Source organism: Eriocheir sinensis, chromosome 1, assembly GCF_024679095.1.
Source record: "Eriocheir sinensis breed Jianghai 21 chromosome 1, ASM2467909v1, whole genome shotgun sequence".
Taxonomy (NCBI): Eukaryota; Metazoa; Arthropoda; class Malacostraca; order Decapoda; family Varunidae; genus Eriocheir; species Eriocheir sinensis.
The window spans coordinates 34,698,510-34,717,858 of record NC_066509.1 but is presented as its reverse complement, the minus strand read 5'-3'; the positions used below and the strand labels follow the sequence as shown (position 1 = coordinate 34,717,858).

At 46.1% G+C, this 19,349-nt stretch overlaps 1 long non-coding RNA gene across 1 annotated transcript; it reads left to right on the top strand.

The window, feature by feature from the left end:
• The first annotated feature begins 3,627 nt into the window (after window positions 1-3,627).
• On the top strand, window positions 3,628-8,495 carry LOC126996963 (uncharacterized). The gene is made up of 3 exons (XR_007751797.1): window positions 3,628-3,836; window positions 6,493-6,637; window positions 8,014-8,495. It is a non-coding gene; the product is annotated as an uncharacterized LOC126996963 (long non-coding RNA).
• Window positions 8,496-19,349: the final 10,854 nt, after the last annotated feature.

Here is a 19,349-nt window from a genome sequence, read left to right as displayed (position 1 = left end):
TATAAAGGAAGTTTGGAACACAGAGAAGAGAGAGGAGTATGTAAGGGAGTATGAACAGGTAAAAAAGGACATAGAGGAAAACCAGGCTGTAAGGTTGGAGGATATTAATGAGCTGAGGGCAGTGGGGTGGCAACACACTGAAAAATGTGGACTAGAAGTGAGAGAACACATGGAAATGACAAGAAGGGTGAAGGGGGGATTCATCTATCTGGAAGAAGAAAGCATAAGGGAAGATAGAGTAATTAAATGTATCAATAGAATGAAGAATAAAAAAGCAGTTGGAACAGACAAAATAAAGCCAGAAATGTACAAAGAATTTGCAAAAAGTAAAGTATTACGGAAGGTGTTGGTTGAAGACCTTGGGGCAGTATTAGAGACAGGGAGGATACCAGAGGGATGGAGGGACTCTAGGACAGTCATGTTACCAAAGAAGTGTAGACCAAAGGTTAAAGAACTAAGGCCAATAGCTCTGACAAATGTAGGGTACAAGCTAATGATGGCTGTGATTAGAACTAGCTTGGAAGACCACATTAGGATAAATGGTATAGGTAAGGATACACAGGCAGGATTCACAGAGGGAAGCCGGATAGAAAACAACCTATTTATTCTAAGATATTGTGTAGAAGGAGCATATAAGATGAGGAAACCATTGATAGTAATCTCGATAGATTTTGCAAAGGCCTATGATAGTGTAAGAAGAGATAAGTTAATAGAAGTTTTAAAGGATAGCAAGGTAAACCCAGATATAATTAACTTCATAGCAGGAGTTTATGTAGGAGATAGAACTAAGATAGAGATAGATAAAGAAGAGGAGGAGATAGAAATAGAAGTGACCAGTGGGATTAGACAGGGATGTACTGCCTCAACTACACTGTTTAAGATGATTACTTTTAAAATAATTCAGGAGCTAGAGGAGCTAGAATGTGGGTACAAAGATGAGGCATTCAGGATTACCTCACTCTTCTTTGCAGATGATGGCATGCTTTTGGCAAATAGTGTAGGGGAGGCAGTACAGGTGATAGAGAAGATGGAGACTATAGCTAAAGAATATGGACTAGAAGTAAATAAGCAGAAAAGCAATATTATCATTTTTAATATGGAAAACAAACCAGAAAATATAGGGGGCATTAGTGTTGGGGATAGAATTAAATATTTAGGAATAATAGTCAATGACAAGAGGAACTGTTTTCAAATGCAAAAGGAAGAAATGTTCAGGAAAGCGAGAAGGCTAGCAAATATGACATACAATGTAATTGAAAAGAGCTGTTCAAGAATGTTAATAGGAAAGACATATTGGAAAAATGTTGCGCTGCCATCCATCCTGTATGGGGTAAATATAATAAACATCACAAAGACAGACATAAAAAAGTTGCAGAGGATAGAGAATGGGGTGTACAGGAAGATTTTGAGGGCACCAATGTATGCACAGGAAGCAGCACTCAGGGGGGAGATAGGAAGCTCCAGTGTTAAAAACAGGATAAGGGAGGGACAGTGGAAGTACTTAAGATATGTTCTTGTGGAAGGAAACGATTTGGTGAGAAGGGTGGGAGAGGAGATGATAGAGAAGAGACAAAGTAGGTGGGTGAAAGATTTGTTGAATGAACTGAGAGCAACAGAGGGACTGAGTGTGAGTGTGAGGAATGAGACAAAGGAGAGTATAAAGCAGAGAATGAGAGAGGTGGATACAAGAGAGTGGAAGAGGCAAATGAATGAGAAAGCAAGCCTTAAGATATATAGAAAATGGAGACAGGAGTTGGGAGGACAAGAGGAGGTATACAACAACAACCAAGCCTCAGAAGTGTTATTCAGATGCAGGACAAACAACATGCAACTAAAAGACAGAAACAGACACCGGCAAGAGGAAACCAAGTGTGACATGTGTGAAGCTGAAAACGAAGACCTGCGACACTTCCTGCTCTGGTGCCCGGCCTATGCAGAGGAAAGAATAAAGTGCCTGAGGCTGCAACAGCCTTACGAGGAAGAAGAGGACGACACCATTGGAAAATTTTTATTTGAAAATGAACACACCGAACAAACGAAAACAACAGTACACAAGTTTTGGACAATAAGAGAAAAAAGAATGAAAGAAAAAGGAAAATAATAGACCCAGACAGTAGACACATCAGGGAGTGCCGTTACAAAGGCAAAACTCCCGACCGACTACTACTGTAGATATAAAGGCCTGCCAGCTGGCCCGGATTCATCAACCTTACCAACCACGCCTCCGGTATCTCTCACATTTACCGGAGCGCTACCAGAGCTGCGGCATCTTTCAAACATGGCATTCATCAACGTTATGGTAACGCTCCGGTAACTCGCACCCTAGCAACGATTGGTTGGGCTGGATAGCCAATCACGTGCGACCTTTGATGCTGTATTTCAGCTTTCACGTGTCGTTTGTTTACTAATACACAGACTTCAAAATCAAGACATGTGTATTGTACAGGCGTAAATACTGCCTTAAAACAAATAATTAGCGTGGTGATCCCTCAGTTAGATGCGTTTTTTACGAATGAATGCACGTTACTTGTATATTTATTCTTGAAATAAAAATATACTCGCTTATGTAGCTTAGTTATATTCTGAAAATTTTTGTATATTACCTACATAGTTTTCCGTCGCCAACGCCAGCTGCGTGCCTCGCTGTCACAAGATTGGTATTATTCTAATGTTTGCCCATACTCACCCCTCGCAACCAAAATTGTCTAGGGGGCCATTGTCATCATGCCTCACTGGTGCAGCCAAGCAATGGGTGTGGGCGTTGGAAGTTGTGGCTGCTGAGGTGAATGGCGTGAGTGGCTTCGTGAGTAGTGTGAAGGAAGTCAGAGCAAAATTTTACGACATTAAACTCCACAGCAAGAATATTGGAGACTTGAGACGGGAGGTGACTGTCACAGACAGAACATTATTCCCTCTGCAGTGTTTTAACAAGTAGGGAAAAGTCATGTGGGTGGACAGTTCCACAGACTTACATACTATAGAGTGCGGCCTGCAAGTGAAGCCGGGCTGAGGCCGTGCACGGGTCTGCCCAGTTCATCCCAAATCGACGACTTCACACACCTCACTCCCACCCCGTTTCCTGACCCCAACATTCATTTTTGAGAAAAATGGAGACCACCATCATCTTCCTGAGAAAATTCTGCATCACACTAGCATAAAATTGTAACATTAATGTGTAAATACACATACGAAAATCAAAGTTAAATGAATAGGGAGTACACATTTTCTTGCATTTATTTATCTTCAACTCCTTCGTACTCAGCTGGTTTTCGTCACATCGCTTCTATAAGCCCAGATCCTAAATCTGCATGCTTTTCTGCTTCTGATGGTGTAGGGCACGTTACGAGGTAAAAAATACATTGGCTCAAAATCGCCTCCGAACATGAGCCGCGGCAGTGTCTACCCACTTACCACGCCTGCGGTAACTCAGTTACGGGTGCTCGGAGCCGCGGTAACTGTTGGCCTTACCACGGCTCCGGTAAGTGGTTGATGAATGCCGATTTACCGGGTGGGCGGAGATACGGCGAGACTTATACCAGACAGAGGTCCGGTAAATGGTTTGATGAATCCCGCCCCAGTGGCTGGGGAGAAATCCCGAGCCACCTGTGACATCAAGATCAAGATCAAGAACTACTACTGCCTCAAAACGATTTTTGGCGCTGCCATTACGTCAAGCGCCTGGCAGGTCTCATAATACGTCTTCCTTGTCCATGGCCGAGGGTGATACGTGGCGGTGAGGTCACAGGTCAACATTTCAACAAGAGTCACCCAGGGTGTGGGTGACCAGGGGTGAGCAGTGACCTGACCACCTTCCCCTTGCCACAGGAACCCAAGGAGTGAGTGTCAGAAAGGTCATGTTGGGGGGAGGTCATGTCGGGTGTGGTTGTGTTGGGTGGTCATTTTGGGTGAGGCCATGCTGGGAGAGAGTCATGTTGGTGTGGGTCATGTTGGGGGATGTCATTTTGGGTGAGGTCATGCTGGGAGAGGGTCATGTTGGTGTGGGTCATGTTGGGGGATGTCATTTTGGGTGAGGTCATGCTGGGAGAGGGTCATGTTGGGTGGTCATGTTGGGAGATGTCATTTTGAGTGAGGCCATGCTGGGAGAGGGTCATGTTGGGTGGTCATGTTGGGGGATGTCATTTTGGGTGAGGTCATGCTGGGAGAGGGTCATGTTGGGGGATGTCATTTTGGGTGAGGTCATGCTGGGAGAGGGTCATGTTGGGTGGTCATGTTGGGGGATGTCATTTTGGGTGAGGTCATGCTGGGAGAGGGTCATGTTGGGTGGTCATGTTGGGTGGTCATGTTGGGAGATGTCATTTTGGGTGAGGCCATGCTGGGAGAGGGTCATGTTGGGGGATGTCATTTTGGGTGAGGCCATGCTGGGAGAGGGTCATGTTGGGGGATGTCATTTTGGGTGAGGCCATGCTGGGAGAGGGTCATGCTGGGTAGTCATGTTGGGAGATGTCATTTTGGGTGAGGCCATGCTGGGTGGTCATGTTGGGGGATGTCATTTTGGGTGAGGTCATGCTGGGAGAGGGTCATGCTGGGTAGTCATGTTGGGAGATGTCATTTTGGGTAAGGTCATGCTGGGAGAGGGTCATGTTAGGTGATCACGTTGGGGGATGTCATTTTGGGTGAGGTCATGCTGGGAGAGGGTCATGTTGGGTGGTCATGTTGGGGGATGTCATTTTGGGTGAGGGCATGCTGGGAGAGGGTCATGTTGGGTGGTCATGTTGGGGGATGTCATTTTGGGTGAGGCCATGCTGGGAGAGGGTCATGTTGGGTGGTCATGTTGGGATATGTCATTTTGGGTGAGGGCATGCTGGGAGAGGGTCATGTTGGGTGGTCATGTTGGGATATGTCATTTTGGGTGAGGGCATGCTGGGAGAGGGTCATGTTGGGTGCCATTAACTAGTTTGGGGCTAATGTTGAAGAAGGGTCAGTAGCCCTTATAATGTCCAGTAGGGATGTACAACACTTTGAATTGTGGTCAGTAGCCCTTATAATGTCCAGTAGGGATGTACAACACTTTGAATTGTGGTCAGTAGCCCTTATAATGTCCAGTAGGGATGTACGACACTGGCGGCAGATTTTTATTTATTTATTTTTGGCATAGAATTACATAAAATTCCGTATGAAGTTATTGAACGTAAGTACATAAACAGAAAACGTTATGTTAGTGAAAAGACAAGTGCATTAGCGTACCTGTTATACCTGACACACATCTGTCATCGTTGGTCAGGCAGTGCAGTGTTGCACAAAGCTTTCTCTGCAAGATGCTTAGCTAAGAAATGTTGAAGCATTACACTGTTTATATATATATGTTTTCAATATTATATACAATTATATACATGTGTTCTCAATGGTGATTAAATTAGATTGCAGGAAAAGGGTTAATGTGAATCCCACTAATGCATCCCATATCCCAAACAATATTAACAAAAATCATTTTACATGTTGTTTTATACAGAATTAAAGTAGTTTTACTAACAAATAGTAATAAAGAATACAAATAATATGGTATAATAATATAAATAATATAAATAATGTAGTATAATATATAAATAATATAGTGCTGAAAACACAAAGATTGCACACTGGAGCATTAACAAACATCAGCGGACAGCAGCGCGCGGGTGCTGCCGCTGCCAGTATATAACGTGGACTGAAGGCGCTCGAAAACCAAGGCAATTTTTGTGAATATTTTTGCTCGTAAACCAGAACACTTTTAAACTAAGGCACTTGTAAACCACCGAGGTATTACTGTATTCCTATCTTCCTCTCTTAATTGATCTTTCCTTCTTTCTCCTAATAACTATCCTATCTTCCTTCTTACCTTCCTATATCTTTCCTTCTTTCTTTCTATTCATATCTTCATTTAGTTCTTCTAGAGTTGAGAATTTCAAGTGGGTGGCTTTGTGAATGGGAAGGACAAGTGATTGATAAGTAGTCTTCAGTCACAAGATTCTTTTTCCAGCAATTAAAGTAGATCAAGAGAACCCAAACCTGCTAAGCTCTCCTACAGCAAAAAGAGTCAAGAACAAAACAGCATTGGTGGGAGAGATTTCCTTGGCCTGACTGACTATTACCTTCTCTTCTTGCTTCTCTCCCCCTCTCCGTTTCTTTCCCTTCCCGCTCCTTTGCCCCAATACTAGTCAGTAGGAAAAATACACACTCTTTACTCCCGGAAATTCCCCAACTGACACCACCAGTCTTGCTTATTGTTATCATGTATTGTATTGTTGGAAATGTCTAAAACACTTTCTCATACTACACTTTCTTTTCTTTATTTTTTATTTACCCTTATACCTCCTATTTATCCTCTTTTGAGCTCTCCCTTTCATTTCCTTCAGGCGTTGAGGGGGGAGGTAGGATCTGTGTTATTGGAGAGGTTTCTTAGGACTACCTGACCTTTCTTAGTCTCCTCATTCTTGTGTACTGTTTTGTGGCATGCCCCGAGCAGCAGTCCTCACCCACGCTCCTCACCCACAGGTATGGCTTGATCCTGCCCATCAAGAACAAGAACAAGGTTGGGGGAGAGCTAGGCACGCGGAAACTCAACCCTCTGCTGGACTCAGATGACGAGCTGGACCAGGATGAAGAGTACCCCCTTGACTGGGTGGAGGCATCCCTCAAGGTGTGTAGACCCATGCTGGAGGCTTTCCTAGTGTTGATTGTGCCCCAAAAGATACAAAACTGTATAGATCTGGCCATCATGTGTTTGAAGATACTCTAAACTTAACCTAACAAAACCTCAAACAGTTACTATAGGTCTTGACTCAGAAAATTCATCTATGCATCCTTACTAATGACACTTTCTATACAACACAGTGAGGTCATTCTTTGTTGCTTTATACCTTAAGTTGCTGGCTGTCATGTGTTTGAAGATACCCTAAACTTAACCTAACAAAACCTCAAACAGTTACTACAGGTCTTGACTCAGAAAATTCCTATATGCTTCCTTGCTAATGAGACTTTCTATACAACAAAGTGAGGTCATTCTTTGTTGATTTATACTGTAAAGTGCTGGCTATCATGTGTTTGAAGATACCCTAAACTAAACCTAACATAACCTCAAACAGTCACTACAGGTCTTGACTCAGAAAATTCCTCTATGCTTCCTTCTTTTATCTAGTACCATGAAGCCTCTCTCCCCTTGGCTTCCCTTTTGATCCTTGTCCCCCAAAACATACTCAACTGAACAAATCCTTTATACAACTTTCTTTAATACCACAGGAGACTAAAATCATTAATACCAGTCATATTTGGGTGTAGAAAATTCTTCTTGTTGAATAAGAAAAAATATACAAAGAATATATTTGGCATATGCATAGAAACTTGAGCCTTGTGATGTTATGTGAGTATTTGGGTGTATCAGAACACCTCGCCATCCAATACTGACCTCCCACACACAACCCCTTGTCTTATTATTATTATTATTATTGTTTTTTATCCTTCTTTCCTTTCTCTTCCCTCCTTATCCTTCCTCTCTTTCTTACTACTTCTTCATTTTGTCTTCCTTCAGTAATTATCTTCCTTCTTTATCTTTCTTTCCTTCCTCTCCCTTTCCTTTCTCTTCATTCCCTTTCGGACTCATTCCCAAGTGTCTCCATCCCTTTCCCTTCCCTCCATTCCTGTTCTAATTCCTTCCCAAGTGTCTCCATCCCTTCCCTTTCTGAGTCCTTCACAATTCTCTCATACTCCAGTACAACTTAAACTCTTTCATGAGGGGAGCATCAAAACAACTATCTATCCAGTACCTGGCACAGGAGATATCTTGATCTATCCAATGCCTGGCACAGGAGATACCTTGATTTTTCCTATACTGACCTCTCTTCTGGCCTCTCATATTCCATTACAATTTTAACTCCTTCACGAGGGGAGTATCATAACACCTCGCCACCCAATACTGACCTCTCTTCTGGCCTCACATTTCTATTTATTTCTTTATAGGAGTTATGTAAATGAGGCTCTTCTGTAAACTAAACTGATCCCTGCCTTCCTTACCTTCAGCCGGGAACTCAGGTCAGCAGAGTCTACAGAAGCGGCTGCTGCGTGAAGCTCTGGAGGAGGACGCGTCAGTGTTCCAGCGTGACGAGGCGTACGACAGCATGCAGGCCGCCAAGACGGGCTGCCGGGAAGCTAAGGACCCAGCCGCCAAGAAGGTGAGGAGCTAGTGTTGTTGTTTGCATGCGTAGAGGAGTTTAGGTTCGCCATGTTATACCTCCATATTGTAACTCATTTCCGAGTGCCTTCATCCCTTCCTTTTCCTTTCATTCGCTTTCAGAATCCTTCCTTTCCCTTCCCTCCATTCCCTTTCAAACTCCTTCCCAAGTGTCTCCATTCCTTTCCTTATCCTTCCATTCCCTTTCAAACTCTTTCTCATCCCTTTCCTCCCTTTCAATCTCCTTCTCAAGTGTCTCCATCCCTTCCCCTTCTTTCCATTCCCTTTCAAACTCATTCCCAAGTGTCTCCATCCCTTCCCTTTCCTATTCTCTTCATCCAGTTCCTGCCCTTTCTGTCCTTCCTAATGAGGAGATTATATTGTGAGATGTGTCGTAGGATTGTACAGGATAGTGATTATTTGTTTGCAATGTTAAGCAGGGATGGAAAGCACTGCGTGTGGCATGATTTGGTGTTTCCGCGAATTGCAGTAGATTATACCATAGGATGTGTTACTAGGATTTGTGAGGAGAGCACATAATGATTGTGATGTAAGCAGAGAGATAAAAACCACTGCTTGTGGAATGACGAGTGTTATGATTATTGACAACAATTGAGCACATGTCATAGTATTATGTTTAAGACATGTTGTTTGTCATATTGTTGTGCTGGAAGCTTCCCCCGGCGACCACAGGCCTCTAGAAGGCTCCCGGAGAAACGAGCAAGGGGGCGGGGAGCAAGGCGAGCCGTCCGCTCCCCGCGGGGCGCGGCCAGGCGCCAGGCGGGAAGTGTTGCCAACTCGCATATATTTTTGCTACATGTTCTTGTGTGATCTAAAATATACTGTAACATTCTAGACTGTACTGTTCTGGATATATTAGGAGAAGAGGGCGAGAGAGTTCCAGTCTTAGTAAGCTAGTGGTAAGTGAAGAGTCAGAGTGAAGTGTACTACTAAGGAAGAATATTAAACTACAGAAGCTGTGCAAAGTGTTTACATATCTCCCTCCCACGGAGTCTCCTGACGGCGACACGGAACCCAAGTAACACGTCCGGCATAACACTGGTGTCAGAAGTGTAGGCATTTGTTTTTCGCCATGGAGACTCGTTCCCAAGCTGCCCAGAGGGACGACATGTTGACTGAACTTTTGGAAGCCTTGAGACTACAGGGGGAGAAACAAGAAAGAGCACAGCAACAACAAGAAAGAGCACTCCAGGAACTCAAAGAACAACAAGAAAAAGCACACCAAGAACTCAAAGAACAACAAGAAAGAACACTCCAAGAACTCAAAGAACAACAAGAAAGAGCACAGCAACAACAAGAAGGAACACTTCAAGAACTCAAAGAACAACAAGAAAGAGCACAGCAACAACAAGAAGGAACACTCCAAGAACTCAAAGAACAGCTAGAAGATCGCCTCACAGGATTACAGCTACAGCTAAAAGCAGTACAAGATGGAAGTGAATCAGTGCGAAGAGAAATGACTGATGTGACCACGAACTTGGGACAACGCCTGACAGAAGTGGAGAAAGAACACACAAATCTTCAACAAGAGATGGAGGTGGTACGGGAGACGACACACAAAGAAATATTAGAAGTGCAGGGAAAGGTGAACCGTACAGAACAGGCAGTTTGTGATGTAAGTGACAGAGTGAAGGCCCTCGAAGACTGCTTGGCTGGAAACAGACAGCCAGTGCCTGCAGGGGCTAGTTGTACCCAAGATGCTTCTTCTACGCAAGTCCGGGGTAGTTTGAGTCCTGCTTCGCCTGAGTTTATCCCCGCAAGAAGTTTCGCCAGCCCCATGAGTCTGCTGGGTTCGCCTGTTAGAAAGAAGCCTCAGGAGTTTGATGGCAAGGTCTCCTGGGAGGCTTACCGCGCTCAGTTTGAGCTGTTGGCAACCCGGAACGGATGGGATGACCAAGAGTGCGCGGTACAGCTGGCCACTAGCCTGAAAGGGGCGGTGCTGGAGGTCCTTGCTCAGCTCGATAATGCAACAAAGGGCAGCTACAGCGGGCTGGCACGGGCGCTGGAGCAACGATATGGGACCAAACACCAGAACGAGCTCTTCAGGGTTAGGTTCAGAACCCGCAACAGGAGGCGCGGCGAGTCTCTTCAGGAACTCGCTCAGGACCTTGAGAGCATGGCACACAAGGCATACCCAGGTGCCACCCCTGACCTGCTGACGGTTTTGCTGCGTGATCAATTCATCGATGCCCTGGACAGCCCTCAGCTGAAGATACAAGTGAACCAAGCTAAACCAACATCAATGCAGGAAGCTCTGGCACGTGCCATGGAGTTTGAGTCCTTTGTTAGGTCTAGCTTGTCGAGCTTCAGGGACGACTCGACTTCTGGCTTTAGGGCACGAAAGGGCGCTGTCAGCGACACAGACAGGTTCCAAGGAACGTGTTGGTACTGCGAGAAGGTTGGGCACAAGGAGAACGAATGCTATAAGAGGAAGAAGGAATATGAAGGTGGCGCTTAGAAGAAGCCCAGGGAAGGACCCAAGTGCTGGACCTGTGGAGAAAAGGGACACTGGAAGAATGAGTGTCGGAAAAATGTGCCCCAACGAGGGACCACCACTGGGAAACTAAGAAGGACTGGTTCACGGGGCAACGACCAGTCTGTCCTGTACATGCCCCGAAGATATCAATGTGCAGGAGAACCACCATGACGAGCTGCCAAGTGGAGGGCAAGGTTGACGGAGTGTTGTGGCCTGTGGTCGTCGACACAGGCTCGGAACGCACATTCGTGCGGCCTGACGTGGTGAGTCATCGTCGGCTTCCTAAGACGTCGCATCGACTGTGCGGAGTCACTGGACACTATGCAGAGCTCAGAGGCCCAGTGAACGTGAAGTTTGAGCTCGGAGGAAAGGAAGAGTCCCTCTCTGTGTACGTTGCTGACATGGACGACCCCTGCATCCTAGGTATGGATTATCTTGTCTCCCACAGGTGCGAGCTGGACTTCCGCGCTAAGCAACTGACTGTAAGAGGAAGGAGGGCCTGCCAGTGACAGTCAAGTGCACCACCATTATTCCTCCGAGGTCAGAGATGCTGTTACCCTGTCAAATTACGGGTGCCCCCCCGGCTAGTCTGTGTGTGGTAGAGAGTGGAAGTCGATGCCCCGTATAAAAACGGGTGAATGTAGGCAGTACTTTGGCAGACCCTACTGCAGCGGAAGTGCCTGTTGTCGTGGCCAATGTCTCCTTCAGCCCAAAGAAAATAAAACAAGGGACCATGGTGGGGTTGTGCCAAGAGATCGACCAGAAACCAAGAACCTGTGTCTGCAGGAGAACCCTGACGAAGCCCCAGGAGGAGCTGCCTGACTACCTGCGCGACCTGTTTGACAGGAGCTCCAAGTGTCTAGAGGAGCCCCAAGTGGAACAGCTCAGGGAGCTTCTCGTGAGGAATGCAGATGTGTTTTCCACAGGAGACCTGGACTTGGGGTGTACGGACCTGGTAGAGCACCACATCGACACAGGTAGCCACCGCCCAGTGAAGCAAGCTCCTCGAAGGATGGCACCAGCCCGTCGCAAGGAGATGGATGAGGTGATGGATGATCTCCGGCAACAGGGGTTAATCGAGCGGTCCAGCAGCCCGTGGGCGTCTGCTGTAGTGCTCGTCAGGAAAAAGGACGGTTCCCTCAGGTGCTGCGTGGACTACCGAGCCCTCAACGATCTCACCATCAAGGATTCATACCCACTCCCACGGATCGACGACACGCTCGACGCTTTGGTGGGCTCCAAGTGGTTTTCAACACTGGATATGAAGTCTGGGTATCACCAAGTCAAAATGGCGGAGCAGGACAAAGAGAAAACAGCCTTCTCCTACGGTCAAGGCCTGTGGCAGTTTAAGGTCATGCCCTTTGGTCTATGCAACGCCCCGGCCACGTTCGAGCGGCTGATGGAGAGGGTGCTGGAGGGACTTCACTGGAAGACGGCACTCATCTACCTCGACGACGTGATTGTCTTTGGCCAGACCTTCGAGCAGGAGATGGAAAGACTATCAGAGGTTTTCGCCCGGTTTAGAGCTGCACACCTTAAGCTCAGCCCGAAGAAATGCTGCCTATTCCAAAGGGAGGTCCAATACTTGGGACACATCGTGAGCGAGGCTGGAGTACGCACTGATCCTGAGAAGGTCGCTGCGGTAAGGGACTGGCCGACACCCACCAACGTGAAGGAGCTGCGGAGCTTCCTCGGGTTGTGCTCATACTACCGCAGGTTTGTGAAAGGCTTCGCTATGATTGCTGCACCACTGCACCTCCTGACGAAGAAGGGGCGCAAGTTTGAGTGGACAGCGGAAACTCAGGTTGCCTTTGAGAAGCTCAAGGAGGCCCTCATCAGCTCGCCCGTACTCACCTACCCAGACCCCTCTAAGCCTTTTATACTGGATTGTGATGCCAGTGATGAGGGGATTGGTGGAGTGCTGTCCCAGGAATGTGCCGACATGGAACGGGTTGTGGCCTACTTCAGCAAGAAGCTCACCCCAGCCGAGAAAAACTATTGCGTGACCCGGAAAGAACTCCTGGCAGTAGTCAAGAGCCTTGACTTTTTCCATGCTTACCTGTACGGTGCAACTTTCACCATCCGCACGGATCACGCTGCATTGCGGTGGTTGAAGTCACTGAATACCCTGAGGGCCAGCTTGCTCGCTGGATAGGTAAACTAGAGCAGCATCACTACACTATTGTGCACCGATCTGGGCTAACACACGGTAACGCGGACAGCTTGAGCCGGCGCCCCTGCCTACCTGAGTGTCAACATTGCCTCCAGAGGGAAAGCGTCCAGAATATGTGCCGCCGCACTACAGTGGAACAGACAGCGGAGGTGCCATGGGAAGACTTGGGAAAACTGCAGCGGGAGGACCGAGATCTGAGACCAATTATGGAGTGGCTGAGTCAGTCATCAACGCGACCTGGGTGGGAAGTAATCTCGAGAGAAAGCCCTACCACCAAGAATTACTGGACTCAGTGGGACACTCTTCGGATAGACGATGGGGTGTTGCAGCGACGCTGGGTCTCTCATGATGGTCTTGACCACTACTGGTCCACGGTGCTACCTATGAAGTCCCGGGAAGGCGTCCTGAAAGAAATGCACGACAGCATCGCCAGCGGACACCTTGGGGTAAAGAAGACACTGAGTCGCCTGCGGCAAAGGTTCTACTGGGTTGGCATGAGGAAGGACGTGGAAGAATGGTGTCACGCGTGTGAGGTGTGCTGTGCAAAGAAGGGCCCCAAGAAGCGTCACCGTGCCCCATTGCAACTATACCAGGTTGGAGCCCCCATGGAACGGGTGGCAGTGGATATAGCAGGACCCTTGCCTCTGACGACGAACGGAAATAGGTACATCTGCGTCACAATGGATTACTTCACCAAGTGGCCGGAAGCCTACGCCATCCCTGACCAGGAAGCCACTACCATCGCCAAGGTTTTGGTGGAGGAGTTCTTCTGTCGTTTCGGTGTGCCTAACGAGCTCCATTCCGACCAGGGAAGGAATTTTGAGTCAACAGTCCTTGCTGAGTGCTGCAAGCTCCTGGGTATCAAGAAGACCCGGACTACCCCTCTGCACCCACAGTCAGATGGAATGGTGGAGAGGTTTAATTGGACGTTGGGCCAGGAGTTGGCCAAGCAGTGCAACAATGATCAGTCTTCATGGGATCAGAAGCTGCCTGCGCTTCTCATGGCCTACAGGTCTGCCGCCCACGAGACTACGGGGTATTCACCGGCAAAGCTGATGTTTGGACGTGAGCTGAGATTGCCTACTGACAGGAAGGCCTCCTGGGGACAGCCTTCCAAGGACGCCCAGTTTTGCCCGTCAACTAGAGGAACGACTGGAAGAGGTGCACCATCAAGTCCGAGGTGCCTTGAAGTTCTCCGGGGAGGCCATGAAGCGCGGTTACAATATGAGGGCAAGCCACGTTGACTTCAAGGAAGGAGACCAAGTCTGGCTTTACAACCCGCAGAGGAAGAAAGGACAGTCTCCGAAGTTACAGAGCCCCTGGGAAGGCCCTTATACTGTGCTAGAACGCCTCTCCGACGTGACTTACCGAATACGGAGAACGGAAAAGACCAAGCCGAAAGTTGTCCACGTCAACCGCCTATGGAGGTACCACGGTCCGGGAAACTACACCTGGAACAACTACAGACACCCAGCAGCCGACGAAAACGCAAGGGACGTCCAGGACCGAGAGGAGGTCGACGACGACATAAGCCTTCTGGACCTTTCAGCCGAGGGAGATAACCTCCCGGCTTCGGCAGATGTTCCAGGGACACCCCAAGAAGCGGACGACGACGAGGCGCACCAAGAGACAGACGTGCAGGAGGCACCGAGCAGAAGACAGAGACAACGCAGGCGTCCACAGCGATACGACGATTATTATGTTTTTGATTAATTCTCTTACGTTTGTATATAGTTAAGTGTGTGATCGGGACGATCACAATTAAGAGGGGGGGATAGTGTTGTGCTGGAAGCTTCCCCCGGCGACCACAGGCCTCTAGAAGGCTCCCGGAGAAACGAGCAAGGGGGCGGGGAGCAAGGCGAGTTGTCCGTCCCAGGGCGCGGCCAGGCGCCAGGCGGGAAGTGTTGCCAACTCGCATATATTTTTGCTACATGTTCTTGTGTGATCTAAAATATACTGTAACATTCTAGACTGTACTGTTCTGGATATATTAGGAGAAGAGGGCGAGAGAGTTCCAGTCTTAGTAAGCTAGTGGTAAGTGAAGAGTCAGAGTGAAGTGTACTACTAAGGAAGAATATTAAACTACAGAAGCTGTGCAAAGTGTTTACATATCTCCCTCCCACGGAGTCTCCTGACGGCGACACGGAACCCAAGTAACACGTCCGGCATAACAATATGTTGTATCCATTGTTGAATATGCCAGTGTTATGATCGTCTGACCATAGAATATTGCATAAGGCAATTATTTTCATTTAATCTTAAATAAATGTATATTTTATTTTTCCCTTGTCTATCCCCTATCCTATATATCTATCCTTCTCTCTCTCTCTCTCTCTCTCTCTCATCCTTTTTCCTTCTTTTTTCCTCCATATTTTCCTTCTCTATTCCTCTCTATTCCTTCTTCTGATTTCCTCTTTTCCTTGATCTTCCTTCCCTAGTCCCTCTGTTTCCCTTAATTAACCCGGTGGTGGTGGTAGCAGCGGGTATCATGTTTCTTAATGGTCCCTCCAAGCGAGAAAAGTGAGAAAAAATCAGCCCTCACACAAACCATTTCATAATATATATCAAAGCATTTGTGATCAGTTTATGTATCATCTATTTTGGGTAGCGTGGCGGCTCACATCACTGAGGATCCGAACTGTCGCTTACTAGGCTTTCATAGGAGTTATGGGTCAGGGGTAGTTTTGTGAGCCTTGTGGTAATTTGACCCTTCCTCTGTACCATGAACCTAAGAAACTAATTTTTAACAAGGCTTTCGTAGGAGTTGTGGGGGGCATTTCCAGGGGTAGTTTTGTGAGCCTGGTGGTAATTTGACCCTTCTTCTGTGCCATGAACCTAAGAAACTAATTTTTAACAAGGCTTTCGTAGGGGTTGTGGGGGGCATTTCCAGGGGTAGTTTTGTGAGCGTTGTGGTAATTTGACCCTCCCTTCTTCTGTGCCATGAACCTAAGAAACTAATTTTTAACAAGGCTTTCGTAGGGGTTGTGGGGGGCATTTCCAGGTGTAGTTTTGTGAGCCTGGTGGTAATTTGACCCTTCTGAGCCTTGAATATAAGAAACTAATTTTTAACAAGGCTTTCGTAGGGGTTGTGGGCACTTCCAGGGGTAGTTTTGTGAGCCTGGTGGTAATTTGACCCTTCTTATGTGCCATGAACCTCAGAAACACATATTTGACAAGGTTTTCATAGGAGTTGTTGGCATTTCCAGGGGTAGTTTTGTGAGCGTTGTGATAATTTGACCCTTCTTCTGCGCCGTGAACTTCAGAAACACAAATTTGACAAGGCTTTCATAGGAGTTGTGGGCATTTCCAGGGGTAGATTTGTGAGCCTGGTGTCACATACTCGCTTCTCTGTTCAATCTCTTCCTTTATTCTCTTATCCTTTGAGTTCTCTGCACTTCCTATCATCAATTTTCCCTTTCCCACATCCATTCCTTCCTTACCTTCTTCTGTGCCCAATTCACTCCATTGTTTTCAGTTTCAGAGCCAAAAAGCTTGAGTCATTTCCTTTCTGGAGCGCTCAGCCTGCCATGCCTTGCCACAGCCTGTCCACCAAGAAGCTAAGTAATGCCTCTCACTGTTCCTCGGCATTTGTTTTCGGTCTGAAGGAGGGAAGAGTTTGATCCCAGAAGACGAAATTGGCCTCTCTTTGACCACTCCCTCCGTTTGCTTTTCCAGGGACAGTGATTTGCGTGATTTTGTGTGTTTTTTCTTTGCTTAATGTCACTTCTTCATAACCACTAACTTATTCTTTTTGTATTACGTCATAAGTTCACAACCAGTAACTTTTTTGTTTTACGTCATATAAGTTCACGACCAGTAACTTCTTTTTTTTTGTTTTACGTCATAAGTTCACAACCAGTAACTTTTTTGTTTGTTTTATGTCATATAAGTTCACAACCAGTAACTTCTCCTTTTTGTTTTACGTCATAAGTTCACAACCAGTAACTTCTCCTTTTTGTTTTACGTCATAAGTTCACAACCAGTAACTTTTTTGTTTGTTTTATGTCATATAAGTTCACAACCAGTAACTTCTTCTTTTTGTTTTACGTCATAAGTTCACAACCAGTAACTTCTTTTTTTTGTTTTACATCATAAGTTCACAACCAGTAACTTCTTTTTTTTGTTTTACGTCATAAGTTCACAACCAGTAACTTCTTTTTCTTGCATAACATCCTTACTTCACGACCAGTAACTTCTTTTTTTTGTTTTACGTCATAAGTTCACAACCAGTAACTTCTTTTTCTTGCATAACATCCTTACTTCACAACCAGTAACTTCTTCTTGTGATTCAGTACTACCGCACTAAGTAGTGCGCTTGCCCACCTCTGACTATAGCATGGATGTCCCTATGGTTCTGGGTGTAAGAGGTGGGAAGGAAACTCAGGCTGAGGCAGAAATTCTATATTCTTTTATGCTTTGACAGAGTGTGATCTTAAGAGAGAATACAAGAGGCACAGAGCAGCAACACACACACACGCACGGATTGCCTTGTGTTGAGACGTCTGGAAGGGCAGCGTGTTGGCCGGCTCCTTGTGTCTTCCCAGCCATGGAGTGCACAGACATGAATAAGGTTGTATACTTAAACATTTCAGCGCTCAACTCTCTCTCTCTCTCTCTCTCTCTACTCTATTCAGGAGCAGTAAGTAGCAGGCTTTTTTTTCATTATTGTTTTCTTTTTTTTACGCCCTTGAACCGTCTCCTCTGCTGTAAAAAAAAAAAAAAAAAAGTAGGTACACATATTTGACAAGGCTTTCGTAGGAGTTGTGGGTATTTCCAGCGGTAGTAGTTTCCATGAGGCCTCGGCTCCCCTGGAGAAGCAGTGAGCAAGACTAGTTGGGAAAGTTTGGTTTAGTCGGCGCAACATCTTTGGTCATATGCCGGAGAGAGACAGAAGGGGAAGGAATTATAGGAGAAGGGAACAGACCCCAGGAGACGGGACACAGCCCCCGATTAATACCTGGTACACTGCTGGGTGGACAGGGGCATACCTGGGCATGATAACAGAAAACCTTATTCCCGATAACCGATAACTGATAATGGAAAACCTTATCAGTGATAACCAATATTCGTTAACTGGAGACACAAATATAGGCGATAACCGATACCCGATATAAATTCACAATTCCGATACTAGCTAGCGATAAGTCCAATAGACGAAAACAATACTATATTGATATTTCAAATAAAAAACAAAGATGAATTCAAATTTTCATTATCTGTATTTTAGAAAACTTACAAAACCTGAACACCACACGTTGACACGTACATATGGACGGTAATGCTAGAAACGCCTGAACCGTGTTGTGTTATTTGACGTCCCCACCGTCAATGCTTTTGTTTACAAACAGTGGTCTCTCGTAAACTGAGCATGCTCAGACCAGCAAGCGTTGACCTGATCAGTCTCACAAAGCTTTTTAACCGTAATTAAGAGTTGCTGGAAGCCTGAATCAGACATCCAGTACCACTACCACCATCCTCGCTGTTTCTAGAGCGACACTGTACGAGTTGTATTTATATGTACAGAGTGTTGTTCTAGAAAAGGCGAGGATGGTGGTACTGTATGTCTGATTCAGCCTTCCAGCAACTCTTAATGTGTTAAAAAGCTTTGTGAAACTGTACAGGGCTACGCTTACTGGTCTGAACAGTTCACGAGAGACCAGTGTTTGTAAACAAAAGCGCCACGATGGGACACCAAACAACACAACACCGGGTGCCTTCAATACCATGGCATGCTCACAAACGAATATGGAATATCAAATTTGAGGCAGTGAATAATCATTTTTTGGGCAAAGTTAAATGATTTTTCTCTTTGATATATTGATTTTTGAGTCTAACATAAAAAATAACCTAGTGTTTTAATGTTGATGATCTAAGTATGAAATCTCTTCACCGAAGCTATTTCATACCCCAAAGTTTTTTCATACAACACCGGGCGCCCAGGCCACGCATGTGCAGTAGGGAAGAGACAACGTTTTTTTCTGAGAGGCGGAAAAAAGTATTGATTATCACTAGTTTGGTTACAAAAGTAACGAAGATACCGATATATATTTAAATAAGTAGCAGATGGCCGATAACCTGATATTGGTATCAGCGATAAAGTATCGCGATAACTCCCAGCTATGGACAGGGGCGTAGGGTATCGGAAAAGCCACCCAAATTTTTCCACTCCGCCTGGGAATTGAACCTGGGCTCCCTTGGTTGTGAGCCGAGTGTGCTAACCACTGCACCACGAAGCCCCCCTAGACTAGTTGGGAGTAATCTCACTTTCTTTCACCCATGATTCCTTCCTCCTCCTTCACACAACTTGTCCTAAATGTCCTTACAATGGTTACTGAATCGGCATGTTATTTATTTTCTTACAGTAGAGCAAGTAACTCAAAGGAAAGCAAGCCTGCAGAAACAACACTCAGCTTCAAGGATATGATGGCTTGTTTTCCTTTGAGTTACATTGCTTTACTCTACAAAAATAGATAGATAACATGCCGATTCACTAACTATTGTAAGGACACTGACAG